We start from the raw sequence: 18,105 nt of genomic DNA, 5'->3' as shown, positions 1-18,105 counted from the left end.
TTCCTTTTTTTTATTTTTTATTTTTTTATTTTTTTTTTATTTTTTTTATTTTTTTTTTTTTAAACTATCTAGTCTTTTTTTTTTCTAATTTTATTTATTCATGACAGTCACAGAGAGAGAAAGAGAGAGGGGCAGAGACACAGGCAGAGGGAGAAGCAGGCTCCATGCACCGGGAGCCCGACGTGGGATTCGATCCCGGGTCTCCAGGATCGCGCCCTGGGCCAAAGGCAGGCGCCAAACCGCTGCGCCACCCAGGGATCCCCTAGTTCCTTTTTTTTAAATAAAAGATGATATTTTTATTTTTTTTAATAAATTTATTTTTTATTGGTGTTCAATTTACCAACATACAGAATAACACCCAGTTTCATTTTGACAGCATCTCTGTGAGAATATTGGGATAGGGCCAGATAAATTAATTAATGAGGAAATATAATACCAAAGCCACCCCCCTCCCCCCAAAAAAATACCAAAGACCATTAAAAAAATGTAAGTGGGAACACAATTTGCCAAAATTTTTTGCAGGAAAGGTTTTAAGATGGAATTTGTAATTTTGGAGAAGGAAGGTTTTGACAGCTGCTGCAAACTAACAAGACTCCAAAACAAGACTCATTTTGAGACTGTCATTTACATGCCCATCACAATTACAACCATATAAAAAGAAGCATGTATAGCATAATAAAATACTTAAACTTGCCAAATAGAATGAGGCAGGCATGTCAATCGAAGCACTACTTCCTGTGACTTTTTTTTTTTTTCCTTTCTGTATCAATGACTATCTTAGTTTTGAAGGACAAACCATGGAATCTGTGGAACTGACTGGATTAAACTTGGTTCATTTTTTGGTGCATATAGTGCTAATTTTTATTAGGCTGTAGGAGATAATGAGTATTGAACGTGAGTCAGTTTGTAGTTAAGGAATGTGTTTTGATGCCATTTAGAACTAACACATTCGGGACACCTGGGTGGCTCAGCAGTTGAGCGTTTGCCTTTGACTCAGGGCGTGATCCCAGGATCGAGTCCCACATTGGGCTGCTGCAGAAAGCCTCCTTCCCCCTCTGCCTATGTCTCTGCCTCTCTCTCTCTCTGTCGCTCATGAATAAATAAATAAAATATTTTTTTTAAAAAGAACTAACACAATATAGGTATTTTAAAAGTTAGTAGAAATGACAATGGAGTTAATAATTTAATATCACTAGCATAAGGCATGTGTAAATAAGATGTTGTACTTAGAAGTTGGGTGTTTTTAGATGGAATTTATTTTGAAACAATAGTTAATTAAATGATAAAGAAAATACGAAAATAATATAAAGAATTCATGCTGTTGAAGAAGATAATACACTCTATTTTTAAAAAGAATGTTCATGGTGTGATAAAATGTTAGCCAGTGTCCCAAGAGATCAAATTCCTATAACATTAGTTCACCTACTGATATTTACCAGCATTTAGCCACCTAGAAGGTTCTTGACAAATACACATAGGTAAGGCCTGCGGCAGTGATAATTTACACAATGCAGAGTTTTCTCAGGACTAGTTCCCCCCCCCCTTTTTTTTTTGCTATTTTTAAAAATGGTCTTCGTTTTTTTGAAAAAAACATTTCAGTACAGTTGACAATGTCACACTAGTTTCAAGTGTACAACACAGCGATTCAACTTCTCTATCCATTATGTTGTGTTCACCACAAGCATATCTACTACCTCCCGTCGCCATTCAACGTATCACAATATCATTGACCATATTCCCTATGCTGTGCCTTTAATTGCCATGATTTATGTCATAACTAGAAGCCTATATTTCCCACTCCCCTTCACTCATTGCGCCCATCATCTCACCCCCGCCTTCTGTGGCAACCATCAGTTTGTTCTCTGTAGTTATAGGTCTCATTCTGCTTTTTTTTCATTTCATGACTTACATTATAGAAGGAGTTGATCCAGTTCTTAACTTGTCCTTACTTTTATATAAAATAAGACAGGTCCTGATGGAACCACACTGAATTGAACAGAAAGAATGTGTGATGGGTGTGACGTCGTGTTTCACCTGTCACACTTCATTGCCATTGAGCATGCCTGATATCCTTGTTACTCTCTTGCCTATGATGATTTCCTGTCTACAGTTACATTACGTAACTTCTTTGATTCGTTTGTCAGGTAAATAAGAATATGAAACTAATGTGTCAGATGATTTCTTTGTTTTGTGGAATGAGCTGTGGTTACGGGGCTAGAAATTTAGAAGGTAAGTCAAGGTTAGGCGGTTATTAAAGAGGAAAGAAAATGGAAATTGTTACCATGACCTTTGGGCAGTGTAGAGGAATAAATGAAACTAAGAGAAGGAAACCCTACATTTGAAAGATATGGTGCTGGAATGCTTTAATTCATAGAAGGAAATAAGTATAATTTGTCCTTCCACTTCATCCTCATCTTAACGTGGTGACATTGATATTATTGCTGGTATTATTCTACTTCCTGTAATGGTAACAGCAGCAGCAGTAGTAATAGTAGTAATCATAGTAATTGCTATAGTAACAGTACCAGTAGTTTTAATAACATCACTAGGCGTTTTGTAGCAGTGATGGTGGTGATGTGATGGCAGAGGTGGTAATTGCTATTACTATTTTAGGTTCCAAGTGCCTAGCTGGGAACACATAATACACTTGAAAGGCTTGATGGGAGAAAGGTTAATGTAGGATTATTTATAGATTCGTGGAAAGAACAAATGGAACCAGCAAGAGATAATGAGGAGACTAGTGACACTGGAAGCATCCCTGAGCTGGGGCTGATGAGTTAAAAGAATGGAGTGAGAGTTGTAGATGATGATGTCAGGCCATGGATGATGAGCCACCTACAGGGGCCACAACTGAAGACAATTGACATCAGCCATTCATAGAGGCAGCTCGGATGCGGGAGCACTAAATACCTCAGTAGCCCTGTCCTGCCCTCTGCCATCCTGCAGCGTCTCCATGGGCAGCAGCCAATAGGCAGCCAGAAACAAGGGTGCCCTGAGGAGACATTCCACAAGAGCAACCTTCCAGGGCATGGAACAGGGCAGAGAAGGGCACACGATGAGTCTGGAGGGACACAGGGTGAATGCCCAGCTTACAAAGAGCAACAACAAAACAACAATGGTTGTATTTACTTTTGCACTTATGATGTACCAGACACTGCTCAAGGGCATTTACATGCAGCGTTTGCTCCTTAATCAAAGTTATTATTCCTGATTGACAAAGAGTAACAGTTTAATAAAAACGAGTTGATCATACCCTCCTTTCACGTACAGGGTAGACATAGATTGCCTTGTATCAGAATTTAAGCAACAATATCACCTCCCATAAGCACTCGTGCCTAAAAATATGAAGTTCATCATTTTAAGAGAATTGCTCTCTCCTTTGTATGAGTTAAGGATGATACAGACATGAGACAGCAATGACCAATCCTTTCCTTGGATTAGAGGTTGGATAAGACTGCATAGGTGGTGGGGGGCAGAAATAGCACTAAACTGAATGGAAAAGAGAGTAAAAAACTTCTTAGAGACAAGTTGAGTCACAGCAAGTCTTCTGACTCAAGGTTCTTTACTCTTCTGTATGGAAAAAAAAGAGAGCACATTCTCAAAGTTGTTTCTTAATCTGCCACCAAGGTACTTTAAAACCTTGATAATCTAAAAGTGAAACAGAACATTACAAGGGAAAGGCACACCCAGCAAGCAATGTTGCATCAACACACACAGTTTTCTAACATCAGTAGTAACATCAGTGGCACAGAGTGCCTATTTTTCCCGGAGCTGTGTACATTAATGGTTTCTGTAGCCCTGGGAAAGGCACAGCCTTCTGCACTTTCCTTTGAACACCAGGATTATTTTCCCTCTACTTTCTTTATCCTATTTTCCTTTTGATTCAAGGTACTAGGGAAATGAACTCTAGTGATCTGCAATGGTAACCTTCTGCGGTACTTGTCAAATATGATTTGGTAGTTGAGAAACCAAGAACAAAAGCAGTAAAATTCAGTAGAAAGAGCAGTGAACTAGAGAGCAGGTGACCTAGACACCAGACATAACCAGTAACTAGCTATGGGATTTCAGAGTAATTTTTTACTCTCACCGTGCAGTAAGAATTTCACCTCCAGGCAGTCCCCCTTGCCCAGAATGACTTGTATTCCAAAAGTTCATTTTGTCCGTGTGCTTTCAAGAGCACAAAACACATTTTCCCATAGCAGCACTCTTCTCAAGGAAGCCCACAGTGTCTTATTTATGTGTGTTTCTCCTTGTAGCCACCTGATTGTATTGTGTGGTGTTTAGGAAGTGCCTTTTATGTTGTGTTGTGCTTGGCGATGGCAAGCGAGTTTCGAGCTAGCTAGAATGCAATCAACTTACTAATCAACACTTTGTGACATGCATGTGTGCATTCACACTCACCAAAGGGGTTGTCTTTTACCAATTTTGATAAAGGCAGACTCTGAATTATCATTATTAAATCAATGGCACCCTTTTAGGGGCATTAGCATAGGCTTTTAATCATGATAACATACAACCAATATACCTCCCTGTGGGCAAGGTAATGTGAAAAAACAAGGATTATGCTTATTGAGGAGAGCAAGAAAGAAGCTTTTTTTTATGAAAACATAAAAGTTGTTTTAAATTTTTTTTTCTAAGACCAGAATGCAGTGAGAAATATCTAAAGTATTTTTTTCACAGTCATGTCGATAACCAGGTGATTTAGTAGTTTTTTTGCAGACAGTTAGAAAGTCAGAAAATATAGCAAGCTTAGTATGAGCTACAAATTCTTTCCACTTCCTTTCCCATGGGATTCCCCATCTGTGTACTAGCTTTGATCTGGAGTCACAAACAAAGACTATCTGTTTATTCAAGAGATCAAATGTTACTTTTGGTACAGACCCTAGGGAAACTCAGAAGAGGGACATAAGCTTTGGGAGTACATTGATTTTCAAAGTGTTGATCTGAATAATCCATGACATACTTAGTTTCTTTGACTGTTAGAAGATATACACGAAGGTGATGAACTCACAGGGCTTTGTTCTCTGAGCATAAATCCCCTTCTTCCCTTTGCAATAGTCTTCTATATATTCACAAAGAAAATATTCTAAATGGAAAAGCTAGAGTTATATATCACTTGTATTCCAAAAGCCTATAATCCAGTAAACGTTCTTGGAGCTTCTCTGATTTTCCTGTTTTAGATTTTTAAAAACTAGATACATACTCCTTAGATGGTTGCTTATTCTTGTATGTCATACTTTGAGCTATTTTTTCCCTAAAATTCTTAATAAAGCCCATTCTTAAAAAAAGTCTTATTATTTTTTTTATAGAAGTTTCAGGTTTGCAGAACAATTGAAGAGAAAGTTCAGAGAGTTCCTATAATCCCTCTGTCCCCACACGTAGTTTCCCCTATTATTAACATTTTGTATTAGTGTGATATTCTTCTTTTTACGATGGACCAATACTGATAAATTATTTTTAACAAAAGCCTGTAGTTTGTATGAGGATTTGCTCTTTGTATCGTAGAGTTCTATGAATTGCGTCAAATGCATAATGTCTTATACCTACCATTATAGTATTATATAGAGTAGGTTCACTGCCCGAATAATCCTCTGTGCTCTACTTATTCATCCCTCCTTCCCTTGCCTCAAACCTTTGCAGCCACTGGTCTTTTTATTGTCTCTATAGTTTTGCCTTTTTCCAGAAAGTTATATGGTTGGAATCACACAGTGTATCTAGCCTTTCACACTGGCTTATTTCACTTAATGATATTTATCTAAGGTGACTCCATGTCTTCTCACATCTTGATAGCTCATTTCTTTATACTTCTGAATAATATTCTATTGTAGGGATGCATCATGCTTCGTTTCATTAGTCACCAATTAGCTACCAATTTAGGGCAATTATGAATAGATCTGCTTTATACAATCTGTATATAGGCTTTGTGGGGACATAAGTTTGCAACTCACTTGGGTAAATATCCTGGACCACTGTTGCTGAATTGTATGGAAAGACTATGTTTAGTTTTTAAAGAAATTGCCCAATTTTCTTCTGAAGTGGCTATCTCATTTGCATTCCCACCAGCAATGAATGAGGGTTTTCATTCCTCCACATCCTAGTCAGCATTTGGTGTTCTCACTGTTTTGGATTTTACTGGATATATATACTTTACATTTTTTTCTCCTAATCTGTGATTTGTCCTTTCATTCTCTTAATTTTTGTGTCATTTCATCACTTTCAGGACAACAGTTTTTTTTTTTTTTGATGAAGTCCAACTTGACCTTTTTTTCTTTCAGGAATCAGCACCATATATTAAAAAAATTGTCATCAAACTCAGGAGCACCTGGGATCCTTCCTTTTTATAGAAATTTTTATAATTTTGCATTTATATTAAGTCTGTAACCCATTTTGAGTTAAGTTTTATGAAAAAGCATAAGGTCTGTGTCTAGATGATGATGATTGGCATGTGGTTACCCAGGTGCTCCAGCATAATATATTGAAAAGACGATATCCTTTCTTCATTGAATTGTCTTTTCTCCTTTACTGAAGGTCAGTTGACTATACATGTGTGGGTCTATTTCTGGGCTCACTATTCTGTCCCACTCACCTATTTGTCCTTTCTTTCACCAATACCACATTGTCTTGCTAATTGTAGCTCTATAGTAAGTTTTGAAGTTGAGTAGCAGCAGTCCTCAGGCTTTGTTCTTTTTCTTTAATATGGTTGGCTCTTCTGTGTCTTTTGAATTTCTGTATAAACTTTGGAATCAGATTGTCCGTATGAACAAACATCTTGTTGAGATTTGGATTTGGATTGTGTTAAATCTATGCATCAACTTGGGAAGAACCAACATCTTAATAATACTGAATCTTCCTATCCATGAGCATGCAAAATCTGTTTATTTAGATTTTTTATTTTTGTTTTTTTTAAGAGTTTGTAATTTCCCTCATGTAAATCTTGTTTTGTTAGATATATATCTAAGTATTTGTTTTCTTTTGTTACCAATGAAATGTACCTATTTATCATTAAGACTTTCATCTTTATATGTACTGATACAGTCTTAACAGCCTGAAATTTAAGACAAGTTTGCCTGTTTATTTACTTATTGTAAATAATTTAAGGATTGGAAGTTATATTTTGAAACCAAATTTTTATCAACTCTACATCTGTTCAAATCTTTGTATTTATAATTGAATTTATTATTTCTGTGTTGTGAAAAGTTAAATCTACTTATATATGCCTAGAAGTTCTACTGCGGTTTTGTCTTATGACAGTGTAGGATATTAAAGATAGATTTAAATTTTTTTTTTTAATTTTTATTTATTTATGATAGTCACAGAGAGAGAGAGAGAGGCAGAGACACAGGCAGAGGGAGAAGCAGGCTCCATGCACCGGGAGCCCGACGTGGGATTCGATCCCGGGTTTCCAGGATCGCGCCCTGGGCCAAAGGCAGGCGCCAAACCGCTGCACCACCCAGGGATCCCTAAAGATAGATTTTAATAAATTAATGCATCATAGTGAAGTCTCAAACATTAAGCTCTTTAAAGGATTTTATAAAATTTCTCCTAAGTGTGGTCTTTACTATTATCTGAGATAATAGAAAAGGATGCCTATTCAAATGTCCACATTCCTAGAGTTAGGTATAAAATTAAATTACCACAGAGATAGAAGTAAACCTTAACAATGATGAGTATTTAGGAGAACACAACTGAGACTAGAAATTTGGAGTGATTTTGATAGGATCATATAGAAAGTTATGCTGGAGAACATCATATAAATCAGTTTTCTTTACTTCTAGACCCGTTCTTTTTCAACAAGTGGTACTCTCAAGCTTTTTATACTTTCTTGTCCCTGTGCTTGGAAAATGATTTAGCATCATTCTAGGCCACTGGAGAATAAGTCTCTGTAAAATAATCATTACACTTTCTATATGATTTCTGGGTGCCTTTTTACCACCAGTGACTGTTCCAGAGAGGCCATGATTTGTATATTTAGTTTAAAAACACAAGGATATTCATTTAATCAAGGAGAAGTAATAAATAGACACTGTGATTATACACTTTTATTTTAGCATCTTCGGAGATCTTAAATGGTTGCTCTCCTTAACATATATGAAAACAACTCAGGAGGACACTGCCATATGTTAAACTTGACTTGGAGGGCTCTCATTATTCTGTACAATTTGCTTAAACCAAATTAATTCATGGGAGCATTTGATGAGATAAAGGCACTCAGAATGTACTTAAACCAAAATATTGAAGTCTTAGATTATTTTCCAGTGAATAGAGAAGTACCTACTATTCTCATTCAAAAGAGGTCCTGGTTTATTTCTGGAGAATTGACACGCTAAAATATGCTGTGGGTGCCTGTAATATTACTCCATTAGATCTGTTGTCAAAAAATTGCGCTTTACATTATCTAGCTGCACACACATTGTATAAATTGCCGGGTTTTGAGATGACTTCTCTATTTGTCTTTGTGGTGTTTCGTAATACTGTGCTAATATAATGCACTGCTTTGTCTGCCCAGGTCTGCATTTAGAACTTTATTTGATCAGATTCTGGAAGAAATGCCTTGTATAACATCACGTGTGTGTTTCCCAAGTAAACTGCTTGCATTTGTACCTGCATATTTCTTATCCACTTCCTTTTTGTATGGCTTTGGCATGCTTCAGAGAAAAGACAGTTTATAGTGTATTTGATTACACAGTTAGACATAATAGTTTAGCACAATATGCTGTAATCAGGACTACTCAGAAAAGCAATTTAGTTCTGATCTTGTCAAATTAAGTGTGGTTTGAATATATAACTCACCCTCACTAAAAAAAGAGCTATTCTGAGGCAGTAGAGAGCAAAAGACAACTATTATTTGTTGTCATTATTTTCTTTTAAAGAAAAGATTGGTTGAATCAGTTGAACTGTCATGGGACTAATCTTTCAATAATATACTTTTCTGTAAGAGTGTAGAGGGGGTGGGTTGGTGGATAATACTATCAAAGTAGTATGAAATAAGATTAAAATAAAAAATAGAAGAGAGAGATGATGATGTATAAAAAAATAGGTATTTGTGTGTGAAGCCACAATATATATTAGAGGAATAAAAGAAGGAAGAAAGGAAGGATGGGCATTGAAAGGAAGACACCCTTCTCCTTTGCTTGTCAGTGCCGACATGACAGCCATTCCAACATTTGACCCCTTGATATCTGTGTTCTCAAAACTAGAGCTTATTTCCTTTGAGCTTCATACTGACTGAACCACGAATACCTGCTCTACAAACTCCAACTCCCAATGAAATCATCTGGCTGTGATCACAGGTGGCTTTTGATAGTGGTGCATTACATAGCTTGTGTGCTTTTCAACCGGGTTCCTCTTTTCTTGCACTTTTTCTGTTACCACTCCTTAATAAAGATGAGAGGTTTAAAAATAAAGTTTATTTTGTAACATATTTCTGACATACTATCAGAAGTTTCTTGGGAAAGAAGAAAATAATAATGGGCTCAGGAATTTTCCTATTTAAACTAAATTAATTTTGGTGATCATCAAATTAACAAGGTCTTGGGGAAGTAGGGATTTTTGCATAATGTTAGGAGACTTGTAAAACGGTCTAAAGTTTATTAAGAGTTATTTATCATTAATTGCGCAAATTGAAAAATGTACCTGCCTCTACTTTTGATAAAAACAGCCACATTAATTTACTTCTAAAATATACTCATAAACATTTGCTGAATATATGTGCAAGCACACACATTATTAACATTGCTTTATTTGCCTTTTTTTAACATTGCTTTAATGCCAAACAATAGTAAAAGTTTGGTACAACACAACTACCTACTGAATGTGTATTAATTAAATAAATGATGGTACATTCTTATCCTGCTACTTTTGGAATAAACGAGGTTGGCCAGTAAAAGCTGTTAGGAAAATGTGTAAAATATATTATTCAGTGAAAACAAGCACAATTTATAAAGTATGAAGAGTTTGTTCATTTTTATGTAATTATGTGGCACGTCCTCAGAGATGTCATAATAGTCAGATCTGAGGGGTATCTGGGTGGCTCAGTTGGTTTAGCATCTGCCTTCAGCTCAGGTTATGATTCCAGGGTCCTGGGATCAAGCCCTGTGTTGGATTCCCTGCTCAGTAGGGAGTCTGCTTCTCTCTCTGCTCCTTCCTCTTCTAGTGTTCTCTTTCTTGAATGAATAAATAAATAAAATAGTTAAAAAAAATACTCAAACCTGAGTTTTTATCATCTATTTCAACTTCCTTCTGTATCCTGCCACAATTTAATATAATATGCTGTTTAATATGATTTATTTTTATAACTATGTAAATATATGATAGACACACAGACAAACATACCATGAAAGAGAACATAGCTGAGGAGGAAAACTCTAGGCTGTGATCTGCAAATTGTTCAATTAAATTGTAGAGACATAATTGTAGGAATTGGGAAGTATAATTAGTCTTGAACTACATCAAACCCTGGTGTAAGGTACCTGCCTTATTACAACTAAGCACATGTAATTTCTGTTAATCAGTGGTGGAATCTTCTACAAAGCTTTTATTAGGAGTCAAGATGGTCAATGATTTTTTATAATAAAATAAATGTTATTTTGAAAAGAGTAGACTAAAAGTATAGGATAACCCACATGGGCCCAATAAATATACCATACATCTAGGAAATAATGTAATAATATTTAGCATTTTTATCTCACATATTTATAATATAAAAGATCTATCTTCTTTCCTAGATGGGAGGATTCTCTAGGGCAGAACATGCAGTTGTTATATCAACTCGAACACTACTGACTCTCAATAAATATTTGGAGAAGGAATCTTTTGATGATTAAAAATAATGCCCTTTGCAGCTAAAGGACAAATATCTCTCCAAGTGATCAGCTATTAGTTTGTATTTTAGAAATTCTTCCCTAATATAAATACACAACCAACTTATTTGTTCAACTGTTTAAAATAAATTGTGTTGCTTGCATTGTTGAAATATTCTAATTTATTCTATTTATTGTTTCCCTTATCTTAGGGGATTCCTTCTAGATTGACTCTTTGGAGCTATCTCAACCTTATTGAATGTAAATATCTTTCATTTTCATCATTTTTTGGAAAAGCTTCAGTTGCTCTATGTCTAATAGTATGCAAGTCATTGCATCGCCTAGGGGAAGCTCCATATGATTTCTGTCCTTACTTCCATGTAGATACTTGGATACTCAATTTTCATGGAAGTAAATGGAATTCTGCTTTCTTTGGCAGACACGTGTATTCACTGTTTATATTGAGATTCCATGGGTCCTAGCATGCATTTCCTCAGCTCCCACCCATGAGAGAGAAGACTAAATCACTGGCAAGTAATAATGTTCTATGAATTGTGCTTTTCTTTCTCACAGTCAGCCTCTCAGTGGTAAGCTAGTTTTTGAGAGCAAGTTGGACTATTTTTGAAGCCACATAAACTATTTTAGGTGACAAGAGGACCATTTGGTGCACTGAAGTAGTAATTTGCTAGTGGCCTAAAAGAATTAATGAAGCTTTCAAAGGCATATGACAGACTAGAAAGGATTATGCACCCAAAAAATTGTTTTAATGTAAATGAAAACATCAACTAAAAAGACATATGGTCTGTTCAGAGGATGCAAATTAGAAAAAAATTTCCAATGGATAAGAAGAGACTTGGAAAGAATGAAAACACAGAAAACAAATTTATAAAGATAAGCAGAATTTTTATATAATTTATATAACATGATATGATGTAGTATGATATATGATATAATAGAACCTATAATGCCATACATAATAAGTCCACATAAAGTCATTGACATGTGGCAGGAAATGAGTGTGGCATAAATCATTTAAAGCTGGTATAAAGTTTTCATGAAATTTACATTACAAATTTCAGAAATCATAATGGAAAACTGCCATTTTTAATACCATATAGACATATAGCTATGTAATATAGAGCTCAAGTATCGCATATACAATTATAAATGTAAAAAAGGGATTTTTTCTAAATGAATGAATTAGCCTTATCGATAGACAAGTTAATATTATTTGAAAGTTGTCAAAATGAATAAAAAGGGATATACTCTATAGAGAAACCATTCTGGTATATTAAAAAGATTATGCCCACTTAAGTTTAAAGAGAGAGAGAGAGTTTTGCTCTCTGTAGCGCTTTCTCAGAACAGAATTCTGCTTTTGTATGCAGAGCTGTGCAAGTTTGTGCCTGCAGAGGTGATGTGTGCAAATATCCTCAGCCTTCTTTACTTTTTTGGCCAACCAAGGACTGGATAGGAGCTTTGAGGAAGGGAGGAAAGGAAGTTCAAGATATTTAATTTTCTTGTTCCTCCCTCCTTATGTATTTGCCACTTCTCAGGGAGGTGACCCTCTCTGTTCAGGGAACCCTCTCTGCAGAGGGTGCCCTCTCCCCAAAGGGAATTCTCTCCACACAGTCACCTCTCTTTCTGGGGTTTTGGGAAACACATGGCTCCCTGCCTTACCTTTTGAGAGTAGAGGCAGCAACGGCACCAACTTTCTTCAACCTCGGGCGCAGCCTTCTCTTTTGAGGTCTACTTATATTTTGATTGTAATTTAAAAAATGTTTTCATTGATTGCTCCTCAGATAATGCCCACTTGAGCATGCCATTTATTTCCTTGCCAGGACTCTGACTGATTCAAGTTATGTTTCTTTGTACCCTAGCGGTAGGAGAATTTACAGTGGAGGTAATTGAGGCCTCATAGAGAAAATGAAAAAAATCAAGAGTAACCAATGAAAACCTCAGTAAGCTTCAAATTCGTTTTACTAAGTTAAAAAAAAAAAAAGAAGAAGGAAGGAAGGAGAAAAGGAAGGAAGTAAGCAGGCAAGCAGCACACTAAAAGAAATACTAAGGAATTCTTCCTAAAGGTCTTCAAGAAGTAATAGACCCTGTGTTATATTGCATTTACAATCCTGATATATAGAGATGTGTTTGTAGTACTTTTTTTTCCCCCTCACTTCATCCCTTCTCCCACCACCACCCCCTTTCAAACTAATATTTACGATATTGTTTCAGTTCCTGCAGAAAAACTAGTCAAGGTTTTAGTTGTCTGAGGTATGGGGTTTTAGCTGTTTTGGACTCTGAAAACATTGAATCCTGCCTTTCCCTCTACTGCTCCCACAAATTCAGTCTACCTCCAGTTGGAATGGTCACGTTCACTCAGCAGCTCCCTTCTGCACAGATGCCAGGGGAGAATGGTTCTAAGATCTAGTCTTCACTTATCATTTCCATTTACTTTTTTTATCCAGTCATCATGTAACATTATTCTTCCCTAAAGTACTCAAAGTATATTGATTTTTAACAGCATTTATCAGGATTCCAAAAAGTTACATGCAGTAAATTTACAAGTATTGAAATTTTTCCATAAAGACAATGTAAATTTTGGGTGTGATATGCCAAATAACTACTTTGAAGGAGAAATGGAGTTCAAAATGAGTAACTGGTATATGTGAAAAATTATGGATATTCTCACTGAAACTAGGAGACAAAAAAAATCCCTATTACTTAAAATAGTTGAAAAATTAATAACTGCAATTAGATGTGAATTAGAAATAAGAGATAAGAATATGAATCCAGGAATGGAAGAGATATATAGGCGATGTCTACCACTGTACCCGGTATTCTGTTTGTCTTACCCATTTTTCCTCTTTCCTGGCTTCTCTTGGGTTAAATAACTTTTTTAAAATCACATTTTAATGTATAGCATTTGTAATATAACTCTTTGTATTGCTTCCTTAGGGATTTCTGTAAAGTTTGCAAAATATATTTTTAACTTTCATGTTCTGTGTGGAACTAATATTACACCCGTTCAGAGAAAAACGTAAGAACCTTGCATCTAAAAGATTGATTGACTTACTTTACTTACTTCCCTTTTTATATGCTTTACTTGTCATATGTATGACATTTACATACATTACAAACTGGACAAAACTATGTTTTTCCTTTGGCATTTAACAGTAATATATATATTTTAATTGTGAAGAAAATAGAGTGTATTTTTATATTTATTCAGATATTTATCATTTCTACTGTTCATTTTTCTTCCTGCAGGTTTGAATTTTCACCTAGTGTCCTTTCCTTTTACCCTAGAGTTTCTTTTATTATTTCTTGTAGTGCATCTCTGATGGAAACATGATCTTTTAGTTTTATTTTATATAAAAATATCTTTATTTTACCTTCATTACTGAAGGCCATTTTCACTGGACATAGAATTCTTAATAACATCTCTTTTGATTGTTTCTGTTGACAGGACAAAGGTCATTTGTATCCTGGATCCACTGAATTTAATGTGTTATTTTTCTCTGCTTTCTCTGCCTGCTTTCAATATTTTTTCCTTTATTTTCAGTTTACTTAGATTTGATTTATGATTTACTCCGTCTGCTTAGAGTTTTCAGATTTTCACTATTTCCTTATTTCTGGGAGGTTTTAGACCATTTATTTCAAATCTTTTTCAGACCCATTTTCTCCTTCTCTTTTGATTGTTTTTTCCTTTTACACTATTATCAAATCTTTGATATTATCTTGTAAGTCACTGACACTCTATTTTTCTTTTTTTTTTTTCATTTTGTGTTCTACCTGTAGGATGATTTTTATTGATCTGTTTTCAAATTTATTGACTCTTTATTCTGTTAGGTTCAATCTCTATTTCAGCCCACCCATTTCTTTTTTGCATGTTCTATAATTTCAATTTATTTATTTTTACAGGTTTTACTTTTCTGCTGAGATTTCCATTACAGTCATTAACTATGGCAATGTTAAACATTTTATTTTGCTCGATATAGTTGCCACTTTAAAACACGTGTCTGCTAATTCAGCATATAGATTATCTCATGATCAGTCTTCATTGATGACATTTTCCCTTAGTAGGAGTCATGTTATTTTTTTAACATGTCCTTTAAATTTGGATTGTATTCTTACTTCTGAAAATAACATTATATAGAGACTCTAAATTTCCTTCCATGCCTCTGAAAAATATTCATTTAGTTTCTCCCGTAAAAGTTACCATGGCTGGATTCAAACTACAAACTCTGTGCCCCTTGAAAGGGCAGGAACTAGAAAGTCTCTTCAGTTATTTTGGTCTTATTGCGGCTATTTATTGTCTGCCTAGTGCATGCCTAGTTTAGGGATCAACTGGGATTTGAACAGGATTTATATGTCAAGGCTCTCCTATGTGCCAAAATGATCCTTAGGAAATATCCTGTTTTAGTTTTCTGTTGCTGCTATAACAAATTACCACAAATTTCACTGGCTTAAAACAATACAAATTTATCATCTTACAGTTCTTAGAAATCCAATAAGGTATCACTGGGTAAAATCAACTTGTTGGCAGGACTGACTTCCTTTCCAGAGGCTTTATGAGGAGAATCCATTTTCTCGTCCAGTTTCTAGAGTCTTTCCCACACTCTACCACCGGAGTCTCCCTTCCTCCATTTTCAAAACCAGCATTGCTACATCTTTCTGACCCTCCTTCTGTGGCCATCTCTCTCTCTGACCATCACAAGGAAAGCCTCTCCACTTTGAATAACTCATGTGATTAGTTTGGGCTCTTCTGGATAATCCAGGATAATCTTCCATGGCCAGCTTCTTAATCACATCTACAAGTCCCTTTTGCTATATAAGGTAACATATTCCCAGGTTCCAGGGATTTGGATCTGAACATTTTATCAAAGGGTCATTATTCTGGCCACTACACCACACTACTCTATAGATATTTATAACAAGATGGTGTAGAAACACACTCATCAAGAGGTAAGGATCTCCTTAAATTTGGGCAGGGTTGAGATTCACATGGAAGTTGTGAAGGTTAATTTCATATGTCAACTTGATTGGGCTAAGAAAGGTGCAAATAGCTAGTAAACATTATTTCTGGGTGTAGCTCTGAGGGTGTCTCTGGGAAGAGATTAGCATTTGAATCAGTAGACTGAGTATAGAAGATCACTCTCACCAATGCTGGTGGGTGTCACCCAGTCTGTTGAGAACCTGAATAGACCAATAAGGTAGAGGCAAGGTGAATGTATTCTCTTGGCTGGGACATCTGTCTTCTCCTGCACTCAGATCCTAGTACTTCTGATCCTTCTGGCTTTGGACTTCAACTGAATTACACCATTGGTTTTCGTGGTTCTCTAGCTTTTCCGCAACAAATCTTGGGACTTCTAGGCCTCCATAATCAGGTGAGCCAATTCCTATAATAAATCTCTTCATGTGTATGTACTTGATTTTCTTTCACCTGAGCAATCCTAACACAGAAGTGATGCAACATAATTTCCAAGAGCAAGTGATAAAGGTTAATACCGTTTTTGTTGGTTTTGGACAACAGTGCTGAGATTGGCATTGGCAGCTAACATCAACCAACAGCTGTGTAAGTGACAGCCTTAAAGATGACATTAATCCCACCCTCCATCTAACTGAAATTATATGAGAGATGTCTAGAGAGTTGCTTAGGTTTACTCATTCAACCCATAGAACTGTAAAGGACAAATTTCATTGATTATTGTTGGTTTTAGATATTAAGATATATATTTATTATTCTGCCATGGACAACCAACACTTTCACAGGTTCTATCCTTTCTGGGATTTCTACTCTTGATTTTTAGCTACTCTGTTTACCCCAAATCCTGCCCTCTGGTTCTTCACAGTAGTAACCTGTAGGATTCTGTGTAGTTCTAGCCATCTGTCCTCTATGGTGCTAACCACAGCCTGCATTCGAGCCAGTGTTTATGACACTTCATTCCTTTGTTTCAATCATAGAATCTTCTCAATATCCTGCCCATTTTCGTTAATTTTCTAGTGGTTGTTTGGTTTGGGTTTTATTCAGAATTTATAGCTGTTGCCCATGTCCATTTGAAGCATCTATGTCATTGCCAGAAACAGAACCACTAATATCAATAGATTTTTAAACATACTAATTTCTCAAATCAGTATTTTAGATTATTTCACATATACAGAGCAGTATGTGTGCTGATGTACCTTAGACCTATACAACCTCCATTTCAGTTTATCAAGTCTTAATAGGTTTATTAAATCCAAGTTATGATGATTTATGCTTCAGACATTTTTTTACTCTTAAGAAATAATTCACTGAAAAGGCATTTGGATCTATCCTTCTTTGACTGGACTTACATTTCTAGCATAAATCCTATATGATACATTTTGAAATATAGTGTTAGATTAAAGCTGTTAGTATTCTATTGGGAATTATTCATTAATATTTATAAATGGAAAAAGCTTTTAATTTTACCTGTGTGTATGCATAACTAATTGGGTTGTTACAAAACAGATGGTAGATTTAGAAATAAATTAGATGATTCCAATTTTGTGAAAATTATCTCTACAAAGATTTAAATAAATAGTAGTTAATTTTTCCTAAGAGATTTAATAGCACATGACTTGGAAGGTACCTTGGCTCGGTGCTACTTTAGTTAGTACATTTAGTTTCTATTTCATTTATTTTCTATCCATTTTTGTCAACTGCTCTTTGTTTAAAATATAGATATCTTGACCACAGATTGTTTTATAACTCTTTCATTTAGTTATAAAGCATTTGTTGAGTCTGATTTTTATCCTGTTATTAATTTATTTTTCCGTTTTGGTCAGTTATTTATGTTAATCTTTTAAAATTTATTGAGATTTGTTTCATTATCATCCATGTGTTCAGGTTGTTGAATGCCCCATATGCCCCTGAAAATAATGTGGACTATCTTCTTGTTGGTCATTTGGTGGAATTTTCTAGGGATATCAATATGTTAAGCTGTTTGATACTGTTATTCAAGTCTTTTATACTCACATTGATTTTGTGAGTAATTTTTGTATCAATGAGATGATTAGAAATACATGTTGGCATCTCCACGTATACTTGTAAATTGTTTATTTCTTCTTTTACTTCTTTGAATTTTTGCTTTTATGTATTTAGAAATTCAGTTATTAGGGATGTATATATTTGGAATTGTTACAGTTGCTTGTTGAATTGACTCTTTTATCATAGTGAAATGCCCCTCTTTATGCCTGTGTTGGTTTGAAACCCTCTCAGGAGCTTCCCTGGGTGTAATCTGAAACTGATCTCCATATGCAGAGGATAGGGAGAGAACAGAGAAAA

Source organism: Vulpes lagopus, chromosome 3, assembly GCF_018345385.1.
Source record: "Vulpes lagopus strain Blue_001 chromosome 3, ASM1834538v1, whole genome shotgun sequence".
Classification (NCBI taxonomy): domain Eukaryota; kingdom Metazoa; phylum Chordata; class Mammalia; order Carnivora; family Canidae; genus Vulpes; species Vulpes lagopus.
This window is presented reverse-complemented; position numbering follows the sequence as displayed.